Raw genomic sequence first — 25,021 nt, forward strand, 5'->3', positions numbered from 1 at the left:
AAGCTACTGGACAATAAGGCAGTTTGAAAAATTAAGTTACTGTTTACTTAATTTGACAGTTTCTACCTACCTGAAAGTGAGTGGCCAGAAGAAGGTACTCGCATGAGTTGCACTAAGGCATTTCTACACCAATATCGCCATCAGCTGGAGGAAAAGTGTCCCCAAGAACAGATCTGTCAGAAGTGTTTTTTCTCGAGGAAAGAGTTAGAAGGGGATGCTGAGTAGAGATGAGCAACCCCTAGAGTTCGAGTTTGGTTCGGTTCGTCGAACAGAGGCTCCGTTCGGCGAATTTTCGACGAACCCCTTTGAACCCCATTGAAAACATTGACAGGCAAACACATAAAAACACATTATACATGTACACATACAGTTAATAAACCTTGCTATTACACTTACAGGTCCCGCGACGCATCCTGCACTCGGTCTCCCGCCGCTTTTCCTTCCGATAATCGCTGCGTCCTCCCGGTAACCAGCACTGATGATAGGACCTATCGTGACGTCAAAATAGCATGTGACCAGTCACGTGTCTATTATCTCATTAGCAGACTGGTCACATGGCTAGATGTCATGCTTGGTCCTGTCAGTGCATCTCTCCGGTACGCGGTGCTGATTCCAGCATCTCCGTGTACCGGCGAAATGCTCTGGCACAAGGTTGGCTTCCCCGTTCCTGCATGTGGGCGCTCTTTACAGAGTCAGCCCACATGCAGGGACTGGCTGCCACAGCCGGTAAATAGTGGCACCGGAAATCACGTGATCGGAGATTGCCGTTCCTATAGTAATGGTGGCAGCGGTGACATCACCGCTTACAGCCCTCAGTCTCTGCTCACTCACTGAGTGATTAGACTGCATGGAGCAGCAGTGTCTTCCTCCCATGCAGTGCTGTCTGATGTAGCAGAGTTGCATGGGTTGAAGGAAAAAGAAGACAGAAGACCAGGATCATGGAGGGCTGACAGGGAGTAATAAACATGGAGTCTCTAATGTGTCTGTCTATTTATATCTATTAAAGTATTTTTTTCTCTGTGTGGTGTCTTTTTTTTTAACCCTTTATTGGAGATTCTAAATGACCGGGTCAAACTTGCCTGACATTAAGAATTTCTGGCTTAATACTAGCTAGTAAAACAAAGCTAGTATTAACCCATTATTACCCAGCAAGCCACCCGGCTTCAGGGCTGCTGGAGAGTTGGATACAGCGACAGATGATGGCGCTTCTATGAAAGCGCCATTTTCTGGGGCGGCTGAGGACTGCAATTTGCAGCAGAGGGGCCCAGAAAGCTCGGGCCAACCTGTGCTGCAGATTCCAATTCCCAGCTGCTTAGTTGTACCTGGCTAGACACAAAAATTGGGCGAAGCCCACGTCATTTTTTTTTTTAATTATTTCATGAAATTCATTTATTTATTTAAAAAAAAAATGGCTTCCCTATATTTTTGGTTTCCAGACGGGTACAAATAGGCAGCTGGGGGTTGGAATCCTCAGCGCAGGGTGCCCATGCTTTCTGGGCACCCCTGCTGCGAATTGCAGTCTGCAGCCGCCCCAGAAAATGGCGTTTTCATAGAAGCGCCACCTTCTGGCGCTGTATCTCTTCCATCTCTGCCCTGGTGATGGGTGGCTCGCTGGGTAATAATGGGGTTAGGGCTAGCTGTATTATATCAACTGGCCCTAAGCCCGAAATTCATGGTGTCATGCCAATATTAGACATGGCCACCATGAATTTCTAGTACAGATAAAAAAAAACACAACACAAAGAAAAATATTTTTATTAGAAATAAAACGCAACACAATTAGTGACTCCATCTTTATTGAAATAAAGAACCCCCCTCCACAGTAATCCTGGGTCAAGGGTCCCGCGCTGTCCAATCCGGATCAAATATCATCTGATCGGTTTGCTGGAAGGCAAAGCGATCCGATGATGTGTCAGGTTCAAGGGCCTGAATCACATGACACAGCAGCTGATTGTATCAGTGCAAAAAAAACCAACAAACTACACCTTTCTGTGCAGACTCCTGTCCGACAGCAGCAGCTGATAGTTTAGCTGGCCGGGCGGTAAAAACCGGCCTCACCGCTCGACTAATAGTGTCAGCTGATTCTGTCAGGTGACCGCATCAGCTGATCATCGCCAGGTCTGAGAGAGAGAAAAAAGAGAGAAAAGAGAGAGAAAAGAGAGAGAGAAAAAAGAGAAAGAAAAGAGAGAGAAAAGAGAGAGAAAAGAGAAGAGAGAGAGAAGAGAGAGAGAGAAGAGGAGAGAAGAGGAGAGAAGAGAGAGAGGAGAAAGAAGAGAGAGGAGGAGAGAAGAGGAGAGAAGAGAGAGAGAAAAGAGAGAGAAGAGGAGAGAAAAGAGAGAGAGATTGAGAGAGAAAGAAAAAAAAAGAGCAAAAGAGAGAAAGAGATAAAAAGAGAGAGAAAGAGAGAGAAAAAGAGAGAAAAAGAGAGCGAGGGGAGAAAGAGAAAAGGAGAGAAGAGAGAGAGAAAAAAAGAGAGAGAAAGAGAGAGAGAAAGAGAGAGAGAGAAAAAGAGAGAGAGAATAAGAGAGAGAGGGAGAAAGAGAGAAAAAGAGAGAAAGAGAGAGAGAGAGAAAAAGAGAAAAAGAGAGAACAAGAGAGAGAGAGAAAAAGAGAGAAAGAAAAAGAGAGAGATGAGAGAGAAGGGAGAAAAGAGAGAGAGAGAACAGAGAGGCGAGAGAGAGAAGAAAGAGAGGAGAGAGCAATGCAGCCTCATTCCGTGAACTACTCCGATTTTAGAGGTGTGGCCCGCGGCTCACAGCTGATGTCCGGCTCCTCCCCTCAGTGCATAATTAAATTAAATTAAATTATAATTCTAAATAAATAATAATTATAATTTAAAATTAAAAGTAAATTAAATTCTTCACCGGGGCTTGAACTCGTGAACTAATGCTTTTTAGGCAGTAGCTCTAACCATTGAGCCACTGCCTCTAATGAGAATCATAGGAAGATTTGGTAGTGTTGACCTCTGCATTGCAGAGTGAAGTCTTCAGTGACAGCGCGGCTCACTTCAAGTGCTATGTAGAGAGGACCCAGATCGCTCGTGTTCTACGGTGCTCCCTGCATCTTAATGTAGCAGAGCTGAAAGCGTCGTGTGGATTACTTCGGACCTGGATTGTTGTTTGGACATTAATAAAAAGGTAAATAAGGTGTTTTTTGTCTTTTATTCCAAATAAAGGCTTTTTCGCTGTTTGTGTTTCTTTATTTTCACTTACAGGTTAATCATGTGAGGTGTCTCGGGGAGACGCTTGTCATGATTAACCCCTTTATTACCTCGATTGCGACTGTACCAGGGCAATTCGGGATGAGCGGGGTAGAGTCCCTGGACTGTCACATCTAATGGATGCGCCAATTCCGGGCGGCTGCTGGGTGATATTGTTAGGGTGGTGGGCTCCCCAAAACCAAAAACCAGTACCACAGACTATGTGGTCAAACACAGAAGATTGGACATTGAAAATCATTGACTGGGAAATGAACATTTGTTCCAGAGCAGCACCCAAGTGAGCTGGGCCTTTACTTCTCACCTTGATGTATGGTACTAAGAGAGCAACTAGTTGATTATTAAAGTTAACTGTTGGTATAGTGCCTTACAACATAACCATGTTTAGTGAACATCTAACGACACGCCCGCCCCAGTGCCTTAGGTACTCGGACCTGGGCCGGACTAGTCCAGACATGTCAGCAGTGACCCTGGTTGTGTCTTTTCTATAGTAAAGGGGATGATGATGGGAGTTGTATTTTTAGAAATTTTTAAAGTTCGCGACGCCACCTGTGATTTTGCGGCTATGTGAGCCGCCGCTGCACTGTGGGTTTCTTGGGGCTGGTGATTAGGGCACAGCTGAGGTGTTTTTACTCCCCAGAGGTGGAGTGAGGCCCCGAGATAACTGTTGATAATACGAAGAGTCTATGATGGCAGGTTGTGATGCAGGAGGAATGGAGATGACACCAGGGCTTTGCAACAAGTCTTTTACTCACGTACTGATTCAAGCTTGACAGCCTTTTTAGTCCATCCACAGTGTGCTGGGATCCTCAGTGATGGGAAACTACCGATCCCGAATAAGTCCAAGGCCTGTACCAGTTCTTCTTTTGTTTGCCTTTCCTGGCCGTCTCTCTGCGCTGACTTTCACCCTACTGTTCTGCGACTCCACACGCAGTGCCCTGAGCCAGGGGCCGCGGACCTCTAAAGGGACTTCTGCCTTCCTGGCTCCCTTCTGGGACCTTCAAAGGGATTTCTGCCTGACTGGCTCCCTGGTCCTCTGTTGCCCCCTTCCAGCTGATTCGTGTGCTGCTTGTGGCCCAAAAGTGCGTACAGCCACCCTTGCTTCTGGTGTTACTAGGAAGTCCTGAAGTATCTTCCTAGCCTAAGGACCGGGACCCCGTTTGCGACCAATCCCTCCACTTCAAGCTGTTGCCTGTGAAACGCGACTATAGGGGTATCTGACACACTTGCCCTATTCACTAGGATTCTTTCTTCTTTCTCCTCAGAGTTAACAGGACCCCTAGGGCCCTCACCCCTAGTTGGTCTCCTCCCTCTTCCTGACTGTCTCTGTCAACAGTCAACTGTCAACATTCAAACTTAGCTCCACCCAATTTACATCAGACACTTCAGCCACTAAGCTCCTCCCCCAAGCTGGTATCAGACCATTGCACAGGGCTTAAGTGCCATAACTAGACTACTGGTCGACAAGCATTTATGGGACCTGCCCCGGCCCCGATCTAATGTGTAAGCTAACAATCGAGTGTCTTCAGGTTTTTGGTGCATGAACCGATAGAAGGCCTCTTTCTTACCTAGGATGGGGCACCACACCTCTGACTGAGGTGCAGTACCTCTGTGGCGATGGCAGCCTCAGTGGCGCCACACTACCATAGATAGACTTACAAACTTCTAAAGTTTTTCTTATTTAACTGTATAATGTGACTATAAGTAAGGATGACACTGACACTCCCCTGTTGGAAGGACCGGGGATGGCTAATCGTTAAGAGAATTTGTTTATAATAATCTGAGGGAGAAAGAGAGAAAAAGAGGGAAAAAGAGAGAGAGAGAAAAAGAGAGAAAATAGAGAGAGGGAAAAAGAGAGAAAAAGTGAGAGAGAGAATAACAGAGAGAGAGAGGGAGAAAGAGAGAGAAAAAGAGAGAGAAAGAGAGAAAGAGAGAGAAAGAGAGAAAAAGAGAGAAATAGAGAGAAAAAGAGAGAGAGAAAAAGAGAGACAGACAAAGAGAGAGAGATATGAGAGAGCGAAGAGAGAGAGAGGGAGAGAAGAGAGAGAGAAGAGAGAGGAGAGAGAGAAGAGAGAGAGGAGAGAGCAATGCAGCCTCATTCTGTGAGCTGCTCCAATTTTAGAGGTGTGGCCCGCGGCTCACAGCTGATGTCCGGCTCCTCCCTTCAGTGCATAATTAAATTAAATTAAATTATAATTATAAATAAATAATAATTATAATTTAAAATTAAATTAAATTCTTCACCGTGGCGGCTGGGACTTTAACTCGTGAACTAATGCTTCTTAGGCGGTAGCTCTAACCATTGAGCCACTGCCTCTAATAAGAAACATAGGAAGATTTGGTAGTGTTGACCTCTGCATTGCAGAGTGAAGTCTCCAGTGACAGTGCAGCTCACTTCAGGTGCTACGTGGAGAGGACACAGAGTGCTCATGTTCTACGGTGCTCCCTGCATCTTCATGTAGCAATGCTGAAAGCGTCGTGTGGATTACTTCAGACCTGGATTGTTGTTTGTGGATTAATAAAAAGGTAAATGAGGTGTTTTTTGTCTTTTATTCCAAATAAAGGATTTTTCGCTGTGTGTGTTTCTTTACTTTTACTTACAGGTTAATCATGGAAGGTGTCTTGGGGAGACGCTTGGCATGATTAACCCCTTTATTGCCTCGATTGCCACCTCACCAGGGCAATTTGAGATGAACGGGGTAGAGTCCCGGGACTGTCACATCTAATGGATGCGGCAATTCAGGGCGGCTACTGGGTGATATTGTTAGGGTGGTGGGCTCCCCATAACGTGGCGCTCTCTATCCTGACAATACCAGCCTCCAGCCGTGTGGGTTTATCCTGGCTGGTATCACAATTGGGGGGAACCGCATTTTTTATTATTATTATTATTATTATTTATTTATTTATTTATTTTACTGCACAATATAGACCCGCCAGCCGGCGGCTGAGATTGGTTGCAGTGAGACAGCTGTCACTCTTCATGGGGGTGTGTCTGACTGCAACCACCATGGGTGCCGGTGGGCGGGGAAAGCACGGAATTCCTGATTGAATAATGAAGCGACAGCCATTTTCAAAAGAGGAAAAGCCGCGAAGATTTCTGACAGCCGTGCAGCGAGGCGCCCGTGATCGGTGAGTAGGAAAGAGAGAGGGATTGTGCTTGGGACGCAGGACGCATGCAGATATGTAACGTGCGCACATAGCCTTACTGTGAAAAGCCATGCTTTTGGTGATCGAACCGTTCTCGAACATAATTCGAACTGCCGAACTTTTAGCAAATCGTTCGAGTTCGTCGAACGACTCAAACACCCCCAAAAATCACTCGAACATGAAATTGGCGAACCGTTCGACTCGAACATCGCTCAACTCTAATGTTGAGTCAGAAACAATTCTGGTGCAGTAACAAAATAAAAGGCTGTGCCAGCAGTGAGAAGGAGGAGTTAGCGCCAAAAATTACCAGGGGAGCAGATGTGTGTGCATCAAGGCTGACCCATGTCATCTGTGAAGCAATCATCTGGAATTTTGCTGAGCCCATCGGAACTCGAATACCGAATACTGTCAGCAGGGGAACTCGAAGAAGGAATACCGGTGCTAGAGGAATATGAAGACAGTGCCGCCGCTGCACTGTGGGTTTCCCGGGGCTGGTGATGAAGGCACAGCTGAGGTGTTTTTACTCCCCACGGGTGCAGTGAGGCCCCGAGGTAACTGTTGATAATATGAAGAGTCTATGATGGCAGGTTGTGATGCAGGAGGAATGGAGATGACACAAGGGCTTTGCAACAAGTCTTTTACTCACGTATTGATTCAAGCTTGACAGCCTTTTTGCCTTTTTAGTCCATTCACAGTATGCTGGGATCCTTAGTGATGAGCAACCACCGATCCCGAATAACTCCAAGGCCTGTACCGGTTCTTCTTTTGTTTGCCTTTCCTGGCCGTCTCTTTTCGCTGATTTTCACCCTCCTGTTCTGCGACTTTACATACAGTGCCCTAAGCCAGGGGCCGCGGACCTCTAAAGGGACTTCTGCCTGCCTGGCTCCCTTTTGGGACCTTCAGAGGGATTTCTGCCTGACTGGCTCCCTGGTCCTCTGTTGCCCCCTTCCAGCTGATTTGTGTGCTGCTGGTGGCCCAAAATTGCGTACAACCCACCCTTACTTCCGGTGTTACTAGGAAGTCCTGAAGTATCTTCCTAGCCTAGGGACCGGGACCCCGTTTGCGACCAATCCCTCCACTTCAAGCTGTTGCCTGTGAATCTCAACTATAGGGGTATCTGACACACTTCCCCTAAGTCACTGGTATTCTTTCTCCTCAAAGTTGACAGGACCCCTAGGGTCCTAAACCCTAGTCGGTCTCCTCCCTCCTCCTGACTGACTCTGTTAATGGTCACTGTCAACTTAGCTCCACCCACTTTACATCAGACACCTCAGCCACTAAGCTCCTCCCCCAAGCTGGTATCAGACCAGTGCACAGGGCTTAAGTGCCATAACCAGACTACTGGTCGACAAGCATTATTGGGACCTGCCCCGTCCCTGATCTAATGTGTGCACTAACAATTGAGTGTCTGCAGGTTTTTGGTGCGTGAACCGATAGATGGCCTCTTTCTTACCCAGGATGGGGCACCACACCTCTGGCTGAGATGCAGTACCTCTGTGGCGATGGCAGCCTCAGGGGCGTCACACTACCATAGATAGACTTACAAACATCTAAAGTTTTTCTTGTTTAACTGTATATTGTGACTATAAGTAAGGATGACACTGACACTCCCCTGTTGGAAGGACTGGGGATGGCTTATCATTAAGAGAATCTGTTTATAATAACCTGCAGTGATTGCATGTACCTGATCAGTCTAGTGTAACTGTGAAACTTGCTAACTGTAATTACTGTAATTTGGATTATTTGCGTTAAGCTTCTGCATTGTCCTTTGCTTATGCATCCCTTTTCCATCTCCCTTTGTTGTCCGTGCTGCATTTTCCATATCTGGCTCCACTATTATGAACCTATTCCTAGTTCATGACAATAACCCTTTAATCTATGATTTTACTTGAGCCGAATCTAACTTTTCTACTATGACTCATTATTTGAGGGAATATCCCAAATTATGAGCCATATAGTAAATACTCCGCCAGCACACTTGCGTTGGCGGAATATATGCACCACTCGCAATAAAATTCAACAAATAGAGAAAAAACGAGTGTATATGCAGAAATTTATTTATTCAAAAAAAGACACAAGCAAAACAGCAATAGAACAAGGATTAAAAACAACTACCACAAAATCAAAGGGGGCATACATGGTGAAGAAAAATACAGTATGTAGGCCGCCAGCAGTCGTGGGAGAGATGAACGTGTGGTAATGTAGTACAAAGAGATACCAAGTTGGTTGGAAAATAGTAATAGAATCAAATGTTCATCATCCCTATTAGCTGTGGGAAAAATAGGTGGTCAAAAGAAGAAAAAAAAAAAATAGTCAACCAGTTATAGTCAACCAGTAATTGGTAATATATAGCCGTGGTCAAGAGGAAATGCAAATTATAGTATCATTCTCTAGTCGTGACCCAGGCGTATGAAAACTAATGCATACACATAATAACCAAAGGCTTAATACAGTAAACAGTAATTAATGATATATAGCCGTGGTCAAGAGGAATGCAGAGTCTAGTTCTTTCTCAAGTCGTGGCCAGGGCGTATGGAAATTAATGCATACACATAATGACCAAAGGCAATAGATTACCAAAAACATCTTTTTGTGAACATATTATCAAAGTTATAAAGTGCAAGTGCACTTACCATTCACAATGTCATGTGACTATAGTGTGGTAAAGTACCGCATGACAAAAAAAAAATAAAAAATTTTTGGACTGCTGGCAATAGGCGTATACAAGAATCATCACATAATGCACATACACAAATAGAAGAAAAAAGGGATCACCACCAACGCGCGTTTCACGAGGTGTTGTTGCTTCTTCAAGGAGGAGACATTTGATTGTATTACTATTTTCCAACCAACTTGGTATCTCTTTGTACTACATTACCACACGTTCATCTCTCCCATGACTGCTGGCGGCCTACATACTGTATTTTTCTTCACCATGTGTGCCCCCCTTGATTTTGTGGTAGTTGTTTTTAATCCTTGTTCTATTGCTGTTTTGCTTGTGTCTTTTTTTGAATAAATAAATTTCTGCATATACACTCGTTTTTTCTCTATTTGTTGTATGTCTCATTATTTGTAGTTGTCGACCTATAGCCTGATATACGCCTATATATTTTCCCATTAATTATAGGAAATGAGTCATACCAAGATCCTGGATCCAGGATTATACCGGTGGTCATAACTGGAGTATATGGAAGATGAGGTGGTGAAGGCTAGTTATGTTTAACCATAATGTAAGTCACATTTGTTCTGACCTTTCATGCAAGGACAAAATCTTTATTACTTGATAACTTATAGTAGTAATAAATTATAATTCTCAATAGAAAATGAAACATGAAATTATAATTAGTATTCCATAAAGATAACCACCTAAACACAACACTTAAAATTAATCACCTCTTCTATAAATACATTTAATTTGATGCAGCGATGCTACATTGCATTTAAAATCATTCAACACAATTTGCAATATTTTTAGCTATAAAAGGGTAAAAGGTTTTTCCTTCCACAAACATTTTTCGACTTGCTGAGAAGATTCTCTCTCAAGCAATGCCAGGATGACATGAAAATGGCACCAAAATCTGAGTAACCTGTGATTATTTTTAACAATTAGAATTAGGGGTTCCCACCTTGTCAGGGCTCACATTACGGTACTTTTTTTGAGTATGGGGATGGCAGATTTAATTCCTGTTTGTTCACATTTTCAAAGATAACATTTTTCTTAGCAGACAAGAAATAACATTATCACCAAGCACAAGCAATCAAACAAATGCCCAATAAAAGGTAAAGATCCCAAGGTTTTTTGATGTGGATTTGAGTCGTGGGTCCCATCACGCCGGACTCCTAGTTATCCTCCTTAACTTTCCCCTCTTTTATCTCTTTTTTATAGTCCTATATATAGGAGACTGATGCTTTAATATGCAGCATTTTTGGGGTGGGGTCTGCCTTTGTTATCATCTCACTTTGCTTTCTCCCTCTCGCCCTTGCTGTGACTGGCATGCAGATAGTACGAGAACTTTGGGCGATTTGCATAATGACAAGCATCTATGTAGATGTGAAATGTATGCCCCTCGCAGCATTGGTAGGAATGGAGATGCTCTGCTGGCCCGTCCCCCCCTCCTCTGTTTGCCACTTTGTGGGATTATATACATCGTTCCCATACCATATACTATATATCCCCGATGCCTTTGAGCTTCCCCCATCCTTGCCCACACCAGCTGCGTTACGCACTAAATATATTCCTACTTTGTATTTCCAGATACTATTTTGCCCTTTTCAGTGCCCTCTTTAAAGATGGCCGCGCCCGTGGCACGCATGCGCAGTGCGGTCCCCTCCAGAGCATCCTGAATGACGGCTTCCTCAATGGGATGAGGCGGGCGCAGTGTGACGACACTGCTACGCCCGCGTCACTTCCGGGAACGGCCCGATGATGGACGCTCCGGACGAGTTTCCGCCCCTCCATGCAGCCTGAATGAGCGCCTGACCTATTACTTGTTTGGGGCACATATAAATAGATCCCTCTTACCACACACCATGTCGCAGTCCCCTGAAGAAGACTACGAAACGCGTTGGGGTGCAGTGGCTGTTGGTCTGACTAGGCTTCACCATGGGTATGTAGCCATGCTCCTTTTAGTATTTGGCATGTGTATTTCCACTAGGATCGTAATATTAAGTTTCACATGCTGGGGCTGAGTTTTACCTCTATTCCCCATGGTGATGGCTCAGACTTAACCAGCCTTTTGCTCTGAATCTTTCATCTATCTCCCTGTCTTTACCTACAACTTATAACTTTGGATTACTCTCTAAGTTTTTAAACTTGTCTTTTATACTTAATAAAGTTTATATTGATATATTTGAACTGATCCTGTTTGAATTGATTTTTCTTTCAAACCTATGATATTGGTTATCTATTCCCTCCTAGTTCTCTCAGCTTGTTAAAGATCCCAAGGTTACAGATATGATCATTTGAGCGGTGTACAAAGTGCCACTCTGACTTCCCAACTTGTTTCCGAATCCTCTACCTCTAATCCCTTCTACGTTACTGGAATTTCTTATTTATTTTGTCTTATGGTCTCTGTTTGCCCAGTTTTGGAGCTCTAGTTGTCCCATAACTGGTCTCCATTGATGTGAAAGACTTTAGAGAAGGTGGAACAAGAAGAGAAGAGGATTGAGAAATATTTTTAAATGTTTTTGTACTTTTGATCTCAAAGGAAAATTGTTTTCTTTCCTAGGGTGACAAAATCTGGTAATTAGAATTATAGATGAGCGAATACAGTAATATTCGTATTCGCTATACTCGCAACGAATACTTTGTAATATTCATGTATTAGTTACGAATTGCGAGTACAATGCAAGTCAAAAGGAAATACAACATTTTCTGCTGGACCCAACAAAGAGGTCTTGGTGCTTGAGGAAAAGGCTGAAATGGATGGGAAAGTGATGAAACCGAATGGGGAGAGCCTGGAGAATATGCCTGAATGCATTTCTTACTCACATATGGTTTCTGGGAATGAGGATGTCACTGTACTATGCCACTTATTCTCTCTCTCTTTGTCTCTCTCCAAGTGCTTCATACTCACTGCGTAAGGTGTTAAATACTGTTTGTATAGGGTACAAGGGAAACACGGGGACACAGGTTTGGTAAAGAATTCTTGTATTACTTCATACAAGTAAGTGCACAAAACATAACAGTTGCAGGGTGCAGACGCTGGGAACAAATTAAGCAGGAATAGATCCTCAAAGTTCAGCGGAAGTCTCAAGGTATAATTCAGTCTCTTTTATTGTACTTGTAAGTGTCCATGGCAGAGCAGATGGGTTTCTGTGTGGACACGAGTTCCAGAGATCTAAAGCAGAGGATTGCAGAAATGTAGTTCCTCCAAAGACTTCAGGAAAAAAAACAGATTAAAAGCAAAATGTCAGAAAACAAGGCAAAAAGTCTGAAAACCTCACACACTGTTCACGGTGCGGTGCAGCTGTCACACTGCTCCTGCTGTCTCTCATTCTTCTTCCCTACCCACTCATTAGGCTCATACATATTCACTGAACCCACTCATTAGCCTCATTACATATTCACTGCTTCTCCCGACCACCAGCATCTGTGATTGGTTGCAGTCAGTCCCACCCCCATGTTGAATAACAGCTTTCTGATTGCAACCAATCACAGATATCGGTGGGTGGGTCTATATCGTACAGTAAAATAAATTAATAATTAAAACACCTGGCATGCAGTCCCCCCCCCTCATTTTGATACCCAGTCAAGATAAAGCCCCACAGCTGAGGGCTGGTATTCTCAGACTGGGGAGCCCCAAGTTATTGGGAGCCCCCCAGCCTAAAAATATCAGCCAGCAGCCACCCAGAATTGCCACATCCATTAGATGTGACAGTCCTGGTCCTTTACACAACTCATCGTGAATGCCCTAATGTGGTGGCAATCGGGATAATGAGAGAGTTAAAGGCAGCCCACAGCAGCCACTAAGTCCTAAATTAATTATGGCAGGTGACGCACCCCAGGGCTTTGAGGTACTCGGTCCCTGACTGTATATTACGGGGAAAGCTCACTTGGTGGCCGTTGCCTGGTTCCGTGACCCTGGGGGTTGCTTAAGAGGGGTTCTGTACAAGGGAGAAATAAAATAAAAAGATTTTTCGTGACGCCACTTGCGGTATGCGGCTATATGGAGAAAACCGCTGCTGCAAAGTCTCTCATTGCTGGGGTTGGTGGTATTGGGCAGCTTGGATGTAATGGCTCTCCGGAAGTAAAGCTAGGCCCCAGAGAAGGATGATGGTGGTTGTAGTATAGTGGTGCAGACGTGTAGGAAAAATTCAGGCAACACAGGGGCTGCAGTTCAACTTGTGCTTTACTCACTGATTTGGAGTTGCTGCTACCCGGTTTGTGCTGGTCTTTACCAATCAAGTATTCCCTTTGTTGCAGTGCTGGTGTAGTGAACTTGTGAGCTTTACTTCCATGCACCCTGAAGTAGTTGGTGGGTCCCCGTGGCTTGGAGTATTTTTGGGGTCCCCCTCCTGTTGTTTCCTTCCTGGCCAGTACGGCAGGTAGCTTTAACCTCTCTTGGGTTGGACCTCTGTCACCGTTCCCAGGTTCCCTCTCTGCTGCTCTGCCCCGGACACTAAGGTCCTTGATGGTCTCCTCACCGGGCAGGTGTTTATCAGGTGAACCTAAAGCATCTTCCTGAACTACGGACCTGTGCCCCGCCGGTGCTCAGTCCTGTGAGTACGTATTGAGTACGTACTCTCCCAGCGACTGTACTCCCTTTTACTCAGTAGTAGAGATGAGTGAACCGGTCATGGTTCGGCTCGAGTTCAGTTCGCTGAACCGAGGTCTGGTTCGCGTTCGGTTCGGCGAACCGGTTCGGCGAACCACTCGAACCACATAGGAAACAATGGGAGGCAATCACAAACACATAAAAACAGCTAGAAAACACCCTCAAAGGTGTCCAAAAGGTGACAAACAACTCACAACACAACACAAACACATGGGAAAGTGACAAGGACATATACTCATGCGAAAACAAAAGAGCTGGACAATGAAAAAGACGAGGAGACACAGATATAGGCATGGCATGCCCTTCTAAAATGATGTAAAACACCGCAAGGTGACTCAAAGTGGAGTCTCCCTTTTTTCAAAAAATTGAGCCACACAGACACCCACCCCTTCAGTGGCAGCACTTGTGCCCCAGTCGTACACTTCACAGGTAGATTTGCATCAAGCACATTCAAAAATACGACATCCTTAACCGTCCCCAGGATGACCCCGGGGTAGGTAGCAAAGTCTTTGCTGAAACATGACTTGTATATCTTGGCTCCTTTTTAAAAACACAGCAAGCAAGGGTTACTCAAAGCGGAGTCTCCCTTTTTTCCAAAAATTGGGCCACACAGACACCCACCCCTTCAGTGGCAGCACTTGTGCCCCAATTGTACACTTCACAGGTAGATTTGCATCAAGCACATTCAAAAACACGACATCATTAACCGTCCCCAGGATGACCCCGGGGTAGGTAGCAAAGTCTTTACTGATCCCAGATCTGTTCATCTTGGATCATTTTTAGAAACACAGCAAGCAAGGGTTACTTAAAAGCGGAGTCTCCCTTTTTTCCAAAAATTGGGCCACACAGACACCCACCCCTTCAGTGGCAGCACTTGTGCCCCAGTTGTACACTTCACAGGTAGATTTGCATCAAGCACATTCAAAAATATGCCCTCCTTAACTGTCCCCAGGATGACACCGGGGTAGGTAGTAAAGTCTTTACTGATCCCAGATCTGTTCATCTTGGATCATTTTTAAAAACACAGCAAGCAAGGGTTACTCCAAGCAGAGTCTTCCTTCTTTCCAAAAATTGGGCCACACAGACACCCACCCCTTCAGTGCCAGCACTTGTGTCCCAGTTGTACACTTCACAGGTAGATTTGCATCAAGCACATTAAAAAATACGACATCCTTAACCGTCCCCAGGATGGCACCGGGGTAGGTAGCAAAGTCTTTGCTGAAACATGACTTGTTCATCTTGGCTCCTTTTTAAAAACACAGCAAGCAAGGGTTACTCCAAGCAGAGTCTCCCTTTTTTCCAAAAATTGGGCCACACAGACACCCACCCCTTCAGTGGCAGCACTTGTGCCCCAGTTGTACACTTCACAGGTAGATTTGCATCAAGCACATTCAAAATACACAAGCATTTACTCTCCCCAGGATCACACAGGGGTAGTAAATTCCTTGTGGATCCATGACTTGTTCATTTTGATGAACCTTAGTCTGTCCACATTGTCACTGGACAGACGTGTGCGCTTATCTGTCAGCACACACCCAGCAGCACTGAAGACACGTTCAGAGACAACGCTGGCAGCTGGACACGACAAGATCTCCAAGGCGTAAGTGGAGAGCTCTGGCCATTTTTCAAGATTTGAAGCCCAAAATGAGCAAGGCTCCAGTTGCAAAGTCATGGCATCGATGTTCATTTGGAGATACTCCTGGGAGATTCACTCCATGCACCACGGGTGTTTGGTGGAAAAGCAGAGTTAAGATCGAGTAACAGCTTTTGCTGATACTCCTGCATACGTGCGTCCCTTTCTATGGCTGGAATTATGTCACAAAATTTGGACTTGTACCGGGGATCTAATAGTGTGGCAAGCCAGTGCTCATCATTTGAGATGAGTGGATTGGCTATAATCCGGGTCCGACGGATCCGGATCGGATTGCTGCTGAAGTCTGGATCCGATCCGGAATCCGCGGCTATGTAAGCGAATGGGGAGTCGGATCCAGGACGAGAGAGAGAGAGAGAGGTCCGCATGGCTGCGCCAGACACATGAGTGCCTTCTTGCTGCACTACCTCCAACATGACCCTCGTATTCTCTCTCTCTCCCCCACCCCCCCTGTTACGAACCGGCGCCGCCATAGCCGCAAGCAGCCTGCTGCGGTTCCTGTTGTGCCCAGGCACCGGCTGCCGTTCTTGGCCGTGCCTCGGGTCGTCCAGTTGGCTGTTCCTTCCACCACGTCTAAGTGTGGAGAGGCGGCTAGTGCGCATGTGTGCGCCGATTTACCCCAGCCAGAGATTAAGCCCGGTGTTTTGCCTAGTGAGCATGCTCAGCCTGATTGTGTTATGTCTGAGACTAAGTCCTCAGTTCAGGCTACTGAGCATGCTCCCACAATTAACCCTAACAGCCTCTTTGCACAGGTACTTGGACTTCGTGCTGTGTCTAAGTTCTGGGATGTGCCTACTGAGCATGCTCAAACTGATAGTCTGCTTTCTGAGCCTGTTGCTCAGGCTACTGGGCATGCTCAGGCACTTAGTGGACCAGAGGCTAGGTCCGGTAAGGACCTCACTGAGCATGTCCGTGAGGTGGCAGGCCCTGATAGGGCAGAGGGTGTCAGGTGTCCTGATGACGTGGCAACTCTGGACTGGCTCGCAGAGGCCCGCCCCTATGATCTGGCACCTCAGTATTGGTCGTCAGACGATGACTGGTGAAGTGTTTGGGGCGTGGATGCCATGAGGTCATCAATGACGTGGCGGTCCTGGATAGGTCGCATGTGACGTCACTGATGACATGGCACTCTGCTATTGGACCTTGGTGGTTCCACCCTGGGTTTGGGGCGGACCCAGGTTATAAAAGGGGCTGGAGACAACATGGAGGTGCGCAGTCTTCACTTTTGCTCAGTCAGAGCACACCTCCATGTTAGAGCCTCATTGCGGCATAAGCCTATGTTGGGAAGCGGTAGGTAGGGTTAGGCGAACGGTGCCTGTCACGCCAAGATTCGTGGCTCGGCACATCAGGGTCAGGCGCCGTGCTTCCCTCCTGCCGTTCCAGTCTTGCTATAGCAGCCCAGTGGCGTTAACTGGGCTGCGGCTGCTGTGCTTCCTGTCCGATTGTGCCCCCTACGCACACGGACAACGCACCTGCTGCGCCACCTGTCCAATTGTGCCTCCTACGCACACGGACAACACACCTGCTGCGCCACCTGTCCGATTGTGCCCCCTACGCACACGGACAACGCACCTGCTGTGCCACCTGTCCGGTTGTGCCCCCTACGCGCACGGACAGCGTACCCCAGGACCCCTGTGGAGTTAACAGGGTGTTCCTTATCCTCCTCGGCTTCCCGGTCAACGCTACTGGTGTACCCATCTGGCCTGACGTGTCCTACACACACGTGGCCAGTCGAGAGGTGGCCAGAAACGCTAATCGGAGGACCGCTCGGCATGACGTGTCCTACACACGTGGACGACAGGGCGCTTTCGTGGCGGTCTTCCGGTCAACGCTACCTGGTTACCACCCGGCCTGACGTGTGTCCTGCACACGTGGTTGGTGTAGCGCTAGGTGCACCAAAACGCTAATCGGGTTGTCGTCTGGTCTGACGTGTCCCAACACACGTGACCGGTTCCCAGAGTTCCTGGGTTATCTCAGAGCCATCCAGCTCTATAGTCTCCACCTAACCCTCAGGTGCCAGCAGCTCCTTTGTCATCTGGAGCACGGTGGGCCCCGACTGGCGATTAGGATATATACCCCCTGGTCCTAATCTGCCGGTCCCCCCGTAACACCCCCCCTCACTCCCGGATCCGACTCCCCATTCATTTACATAGAGAGAGAGAGAGGGACTCGGATCGGAACCTCAAACCGTGGGGATCCGGATTTTTCAGATCTGGGTCCGCTCAACACTACTCCTCATCACTTCTAATTTTGACAATACAAGGGTCATGTTGGAGGTAGTGCAGCAAGAAGGCGCTCATGTGTCTGGCGCAGCCATGCGGTCCAAGTCCACGCTGTGTTTGTGGCATAGAGGTGCTAACCGTTCTTTCTTCCTCTGACATCTCCCCCAACCTCTTTCAACTGAAATTTGACCAAGGTGTCCCTCATCCGCTGAGTCTTCCATGTCCATGGACAGTTTGTCCTCCATTTCTTCATGTTCTCCTGCACCTTCCTCACATTTTGCCTGCTACCATGCGCTCTTGTTGATCCCTGTCCCCCATGGTCCCATGCCTGCCGCCTTGGTGATGATGAAGGTCTGCACCTTGGTGATGTTGTTGTCTCTTACGCATATGAATCCTCCTGTAGTTCCTCCCCTTCCTGTTGTCCCACGCCCTGAGTCCGAATAGTGTTTAGCGTGTGCTCCAGCATGTAAATGACTGGAATTGTCATGCTGATAATGGCATTGTCAGCGCTAAACATATTCGTCGCCATGTCGAAACTGTGCAGAAGGATGCATAGGTCCTTGATCTGAGACCACTCCATCAGGGTGATCTGCCCCACCTCCGCATCTCTTTGGCCCAGGCTATACATCATGACGTATTGCACCAGGGCTCGGCGGTGCTGCCACAGTCGCTGTAACATGTGGAGAGTCGAATTCCAGCGTGTCGGCACATCGCATATATATGCTGCTAAATGCTATATACATTTTTCATGAAATATAATTGAATCATAAGCATTATAAACAAACTGATGTGTCTATGTTTTCAACCCAATATTGTCACATTTACTCACATCGTTTCTGTATCACTTAAATGTGGAATATACAATTTCTGAAACATAATAATATAAATATACTTGTGATATATATGCATGTGTGTGTGTACATATATATACACACACCCCTTTCGTGGTTATATTCACGTATCATTTATTGCATATTTTGCTATATACGGTGCCCAAAGGGTTAACTTATTCTGTCTCCTATACCATTTTCTTCCTTCTTTCATTTGCCTTTTTTTTTAGGTGAACTCCCTTCCTGTTTTCCTGGCTTGCCTCTCCTCTTTTCCATACTTGTAGTGCTATATATACCTTTTGCCTCTCACATACCATGGCTTATGACTAAGGACTGGTTTTAATTTCCCCTTGTTTGTCCGAAACGCGTAAAGCTGCTTGGCAAATCGCATGACGATTTTTTGGATGACCTGTGTACTTTTCTTTTAAAAAATTCCGAATAAAGTTCCAAGTTTTATTATTACCGCATTAGTGCTGAGTCCCATACGATTCTTTTCTACATCTATAGTGTGACTGAACAGCTCTGTAGACTCAGCCATCTCTGTTCCCCCATACTGTGCAGGGCGGATGGAGACTTGAGAGCTGGGAGAAAGCAAGTGTGATTGGGATGACAACTCAGAGGACTGGTGTTTTTTGGATGCGGTAGTTGAGGTGGAGGAGAGGGCACTTGTTGGACAACTTAAGATCCATTCAAGCATTTTCTTTTTTTGGGCAACATCTACCTTTGTTCCAGTTGTTCGTGTTCGTAAAAAAGGGAGCACATCCGATTGTCCACGGAAAGTAGTAGACATCTTACTTTTGCTGGAAGATGGCCTATCTTCAGCACATGTTAATGGAGCTTTGCCACCTTCCCCACGGACACAAACTTTTTTTTCCTTTTCCAACACGCCTGTTCCCCTTTCCACCAGCATGTCATTTTGCCACTCATTTTGCTAGCGAAAAGATTGTCCACTTAAAATGTGGTAGTAAAAATTGAGAGGTGCTGTAGATTGCAGATGTGGTCTACCTTTATTGACAGCAGAATAAACAACAATAACTATCCCGGACAATGAAACTATGGCCCTTAAAATGGCAGCACAGTTTGCTAGTATAATAGCTTTATAACAATGAGCTTGAGTGTGCAATGCAGAGGTGCTGCAAATATCTTTGCACTAGTGGGACAGTAATGAAGTCCAACAGCCACTTTTAGGATGCCACTAAGTTTCCTCAGTGTTTGGTATTATAATGGCTTTGTAACAATGAGCTTGAGTGTGCAATGCAGAAGTGCTGCAAATATCTTTGTACTAGTGGGACAGTAATGAAGTCCAACAGCCACTTTTAGGATGCCACTAAGTTTCCTCAGTGTTTGGTATTATAATGGCTTTGTAACAATGAGCTTGAGTGTGCAATGCAGAGGTGCTGCAAATATCTTTGCACTAGTGGGACACTAATGAAGTCCAACAGCCACTTTTAGGATGCCACTAAGTTTCCTCAGTGTTTGGTATTATAATGGCTTTGTAACAATGAGCTTGAGTGTGCAATGCAGAGGTGCTGCAAATATCTTTGCACTAGTGGGACACTAATGAATTCCAACAGCCACTTTTAGGATGCCACTAAGTTTCCTCAGTGTTTGCTAGTATAATGGCTTAGTAACAATGAGCTTGAGTGTGCAAAGGGCAGGAGGGTACAGTGGCCGGGTTGTGGGTCAGTGTAGAGGAAAGGAAGCCTCACTTTCTATCCCTCCTAATGGTGAAATGCAGCAAGGAACTCCCTGACCTTAACTACACAGACGCTCTTATCAGTAGCTGTTAAACAACGGTTTCCACGGACCTGACTGTCACCTATGGCTCTGAGCCTGCTGTAATTAGCCCTTACAAGGGCTGAAAGAAACTTCTATCCCTATTCTGTATAGCGCTGTATGTAGAGCGTACACAGCAGTATCGGCGACAGGAGCTGCGTGAGAGGTGACAGACACCCAGACGCAGAAGGCAGATAATGCCGTGCTGGAACAAAATGTACGTTTTTATAATGCAGGGTCATGTGACATGGACATCCTATCACACATGCCGTTGCTTCTCTGGCTAAAAGTCCACTTAGCTGTGTGTGTGTCTGGGATTGGCTGACATGCTGGCCCGCCCCACTACACGCGCGCTTAGGGAGGGAAGGAAGAACAGAAAAAAAAATAATGGCCATTATCCCAGCAGCAGTGATCTGAACACGCTGTTCCCGAACACTATACGCTGAAATTTCATAATAGTGTGAGTCACAGAGTGACTCACACTATTACAGCGGAAAGCCAGCTAGTAATTAGCTTGGCTTTTTGCTGCTAGAACCGTTCTCGAACGTAACTAGAACTATCGAGCTTTTAGCAAAAAGCTCGAATTCTAGTTCGATCTAGAACAGCCCCCAAAATCACTCGAATCGTGAACTGGAGAACCATGAACCGCGCTCAACTCTACTCAGTAGTCACTTTCCACTTTCCTGTCAGCACGTCAACTTCTGACTGACTTTCTGTCTGACTTTCCACTATCACTTCTGACAAGAAGTTCGTCGTCCATCCACTTCACTGGCTAGCCCCTCCTCCTCCAAGGTTTCTGACTAGTGGATTGGATGTGTCATAGCCAATATGTGACCACCCGTCAGGTCCATCTCTAGCCTGTCACCCAGTCTGGGGAAAAGGGCGTAGTTTGTGTGTGTGTTGTTGTGTTTACCAGCACTGCTCTTCCAGGAATCCGGGGTTAGATGTAGTATCCTGTGGCACCTGACACTCAGGGGCGCCATATTGCCATCTATGAAATGCCGCCCCTGAAGTGGCCCATCCATTAGATGTGCCAATTCTAGCGCTGGAAACAGTTCTTCTTATTGCCATGGTGTGGTGGTAATCAGGGTAATAAGTAGTTAATGGCAGACCACAGCTGCTAGTAAGTCCTAGAATAGTGATGGCAGGATTCTATGAGACTCCCCCCCCATTACTAATCTGTAAGTGAAAGTAAATAAACGCAAACACCCAAAAAATCCTTTATTTAAAATAAAAGACAAAAAGCACCCTCTTTCACCACTTTATTAACCCCCCCATACACCCCTGCAAGTCTGACATAATCTACACAAGGTCCCATGACACTTCTAGCACTGCTACATCTCATTCTCACAGCGAGCGCCATAGAACAAGACTGTCCGCTTTGAGATTCAGGCCGCAAGTGAAATGAGCAGAGCAATCTGCTGGCATGTCACTCAGAATGAATGCCAGCAAGCCTGTGACATAACTGCTGTGACACAGGCCACTTTGACCTCAGTCCCTGGCAGCTCCTCCTCTCACAGCTGTGTGCTCTGCCAGGAGGCACTGCGGAGAGACACCAGGCTGGCAGCAGATGGCAGGCTGTGATCACCGCTCGCCAAAACATGTACTGACCTTGGTAACCGGCAGCTCCTCCTGTCAGAGCACACAGCTCTGACAGGAGGAGCTGCCGAGAGACACCAGGCTCACAGCAGATGGCAGGCTGTGATCACCATGCTCCCCCCTACCCCGGACTGAATTGTCAGTGTTGAAGGACTGGCAGGGGGTGGGATACGGCCCTGCACTTTTACACTGACAATGCCATCCAGGAAGTGCGGAGCAGCCCACACCACCATGCTGGCACTGCCACTGTTAAAGTACTAAATTCTGGAGATAATTATTGTGCACACTGCCAGATGAGTAGGTGCTGGTAGATGGGATATGAGATCCCCAGTAGTATTTCTGTATGAAAATCACCGCACTCTTCAAAGCGTTTTATGCAACTGTGCTTGAAAAAAAAGTCGCCTTTTTCTGTACCTTCACCTGTCCATCACCTGTCTGTTTGAATTAAAATGAAATAAAAAGCACAATTGCATGAAACGCTGTGAAAAGTGCGGTGATTTTCATACAGAAATACTGTTAAAGTACTGGCAGGGTACGGACATGGTCCCTTACTTTAAGCTAGAGTGCTTCAGGTCTCCAGAGGTTATACCGTGGGAACCCGGGTATGACCGCCGATGAACTGAGTGATGTCACTGCTGCCAGCCAGGTACTTCTTGTCAGTGTTTCCCAGAGCCTAGAGAAATTGGACATGTTTTCGGTCTCTCCAGGCTGGGATGTAGCAGAACCAGGACATCGTAGGACCTCATGTGGATTACATCGGACTTGGGTGTTTTGGGGTTAATAATGTAGGGAAAGTGGGTGGTTTTGTATTTTATTCCAAATAACAGATTTTTCTCGGTGTACAGTACAGACCAAAGGTTTGGACACACCTTCTCATTCAAAAAGTTTTCTTTATTTTCATGACTCTGAAAATTGTAGATTCACATTGAAGGCATCAGAACTATGAATTAACACATGTGGAATGAAATACTTAACAAAAAATTGTGAAAAAACTGAAAATATGTCTTATATTCTAGGTTCTTCAAAGTAGCCACCTTTTGCTTTGATTACTGCTTTGCACACTCTTGGCATTCTCTTGATGAGCTTCAAGAGGTAGTCACAGGAAATGGTCTTCCAACAGTCTTGAAGGAATTCCCAGAGATGCTTAGCACTTGTTGGCCCTTTTGTCTTCACTCTGCGGTCCAGCTCACCCCAAACCTTCTCGATTGGGTTCAGGTCTGGTGACTGTAGAGGCCAGGTTATCTGGCGTAGCACCCCATCTCTCTCCTTCTTAGTAAAATAGCCCTTACACAGCCTGGAGATGTGTTTGGGGTCATTGTCCTGTTGAAAAATAAATTATGGTCCAAATAAACACAAACCGGATGGAATAGCATGCCTCTGCAGGATGCTGTGGTAGCCATGCTGGTTCAGTATGCCTTCAATTTTGAAGAAATCCCCAACAGTGTCACCAGCAAAGCACCCCAACAACTTCACACCTCCTCCTCCATGCTTCACGGTGGGAACCAGGCATGTAAAGTCCATCCTTTCACCTTTTCTGCGTCGCACAAAGACACAGTGGTTGGATCCAAAGATCTCAAATTTGGACTCATCAAACCAAAGCACAGATTTCCACTGGCCTAATGTCCTTTCCGTGTGTTCTTTAGCCCAAACAAGTCTCTTTTGCTTGTTGCCTGTCCTTAGCAGTGGTTTCCTAGCAGCTATTTTACCATGAAGGCCTGCTGCACAAAGTTTCCTCTTAGCAGTTGTTCTAGAGATGTGTCTGCTGATAGAACTCTGTGTGGCATTGACCTGGTCTCTAATCTGAGCTTCTGTTAACCTGCGATTTCTAAGGCTGGTGACTCAGATAAACTTATCCTCCACAGCAGAGGTGACTCTTGGTCTTCCTATCCTGGGGCGGTCCTCATGTGAGCCAGTTTCTTTGTAGCGTTTTATGGTTTTTGCCACTGCACTTGGGGACACTTTCAAAGTTTTCCCAATTTTTCGGACTGACTGACCTTCTTTCTTAAAGTAATGATGGCCACTCGTTTTTCTTTACTTAGCTGCTTTTTTCTTGCCATAATACAAATTCTAACAATCTATTCAGTAGGACTATCAGCTGTGTTTCCACCAGACTTCTGCACTACACAACTGATGGTCCCAACCCCATTTACAAAGCAAGAAATCCCACTTCTTAAACCTGACAGGGCACTAGGGTTGAGCGCGGTTCGAGGTTCGAGGTTCTCCAGTTCTAGGCTCGAGTGATTTTGGGGCCTGTTCTAGATCGAAATACCAACAAAGGCCCCTATTTTATAAAAAATATAATTTTATTAAACATACCACAACAAGGAATAAGTGCAAAAATTAAAAATTGTTAATGCAAGTATTGGTATGGTGAGAGTACTGTGGGCAAATTCCCTACAACTCTCCCTACCTACCCGTGGGGGTCGGCACCCTGTGACGTCACGTTAGTGGTGCCCCCACTCTCCGTCGACTGGCCCTGGTAGCACCCTGTGCTCGACACTAATAGGTGCTGCTATTCTGTGGGGTTTCTATTCATGTATGGTGAATCCCATTCATACTACCATCATATCTCACTGTCGATCCAATATGGGTCAGCTATTATTTATATTATATGGTTTCAAATATTCACAGTGAATCCTGCAACCTTCAAGGATTCATTAAGAGCCAGGGTCTGGGCTCCAGTCCGGGGTTCCTGCATTAATCCCAGGATATCATTATATTTAATAGTTCAACAAGTTAGCCCGTCCTAATGTTGCCCGACGCGTTTCACCTCCAGGACTTAAATTTAGAGGAGGTTCTTCAGGGGCTTTTCCAAATTGAATTCACATGGATGGTACATAAGTATCCAATTTGTCCTGAATTAAATGGATCCTTCAATGAGGAATTCTGTTATTATTGCAGACATGACTGCACAAACACAGCATAATATCTGTCCTGTGCCACTACTAGATCTACGATGGTTCACATCCGTCACCCATTGGGTCCAGTTCCCCTCCAATATGGAGATCAATTTAATATTAGATGAAAACGGCAGCCAGATATCTAGGTATATATCGGATAGTCAGCTGGGAGTGCAGGTAATACCCTCCATATTGGAGGGGAACTGGACCCAATGGGTGACGGATGTGAACCATCGTAGATCTAGTAGTGGCACAGGACAGATATTATGCTGTGTTTGTGCAGTCATGTCTGCAATAATAACAGAATTCCTCATTGAAGGATCCATTTAATTCAGGACAAATTGGATACTTATGTACCATCCATGTGAATTCAATTTGGAAAAGCCCCTGAAGAACCGCCTC

This window comes from Anomaloglossus baeobatrachus, chromosome 11 (assembly GCF_048569485.1).
Source record: "Anomaloglossus baeobatrachus isolate aAnoBae1 chromosome 11, aAnoBae1.hap1, whole genome shotgun sequence".
Classification (NCBI taxonomy): Eukaryota; Metazoa; Chordata; class Amphibia; order Anura; family Aromobatidae; genus Anomaloglossus; species Anomaloglossus baeobatrachus.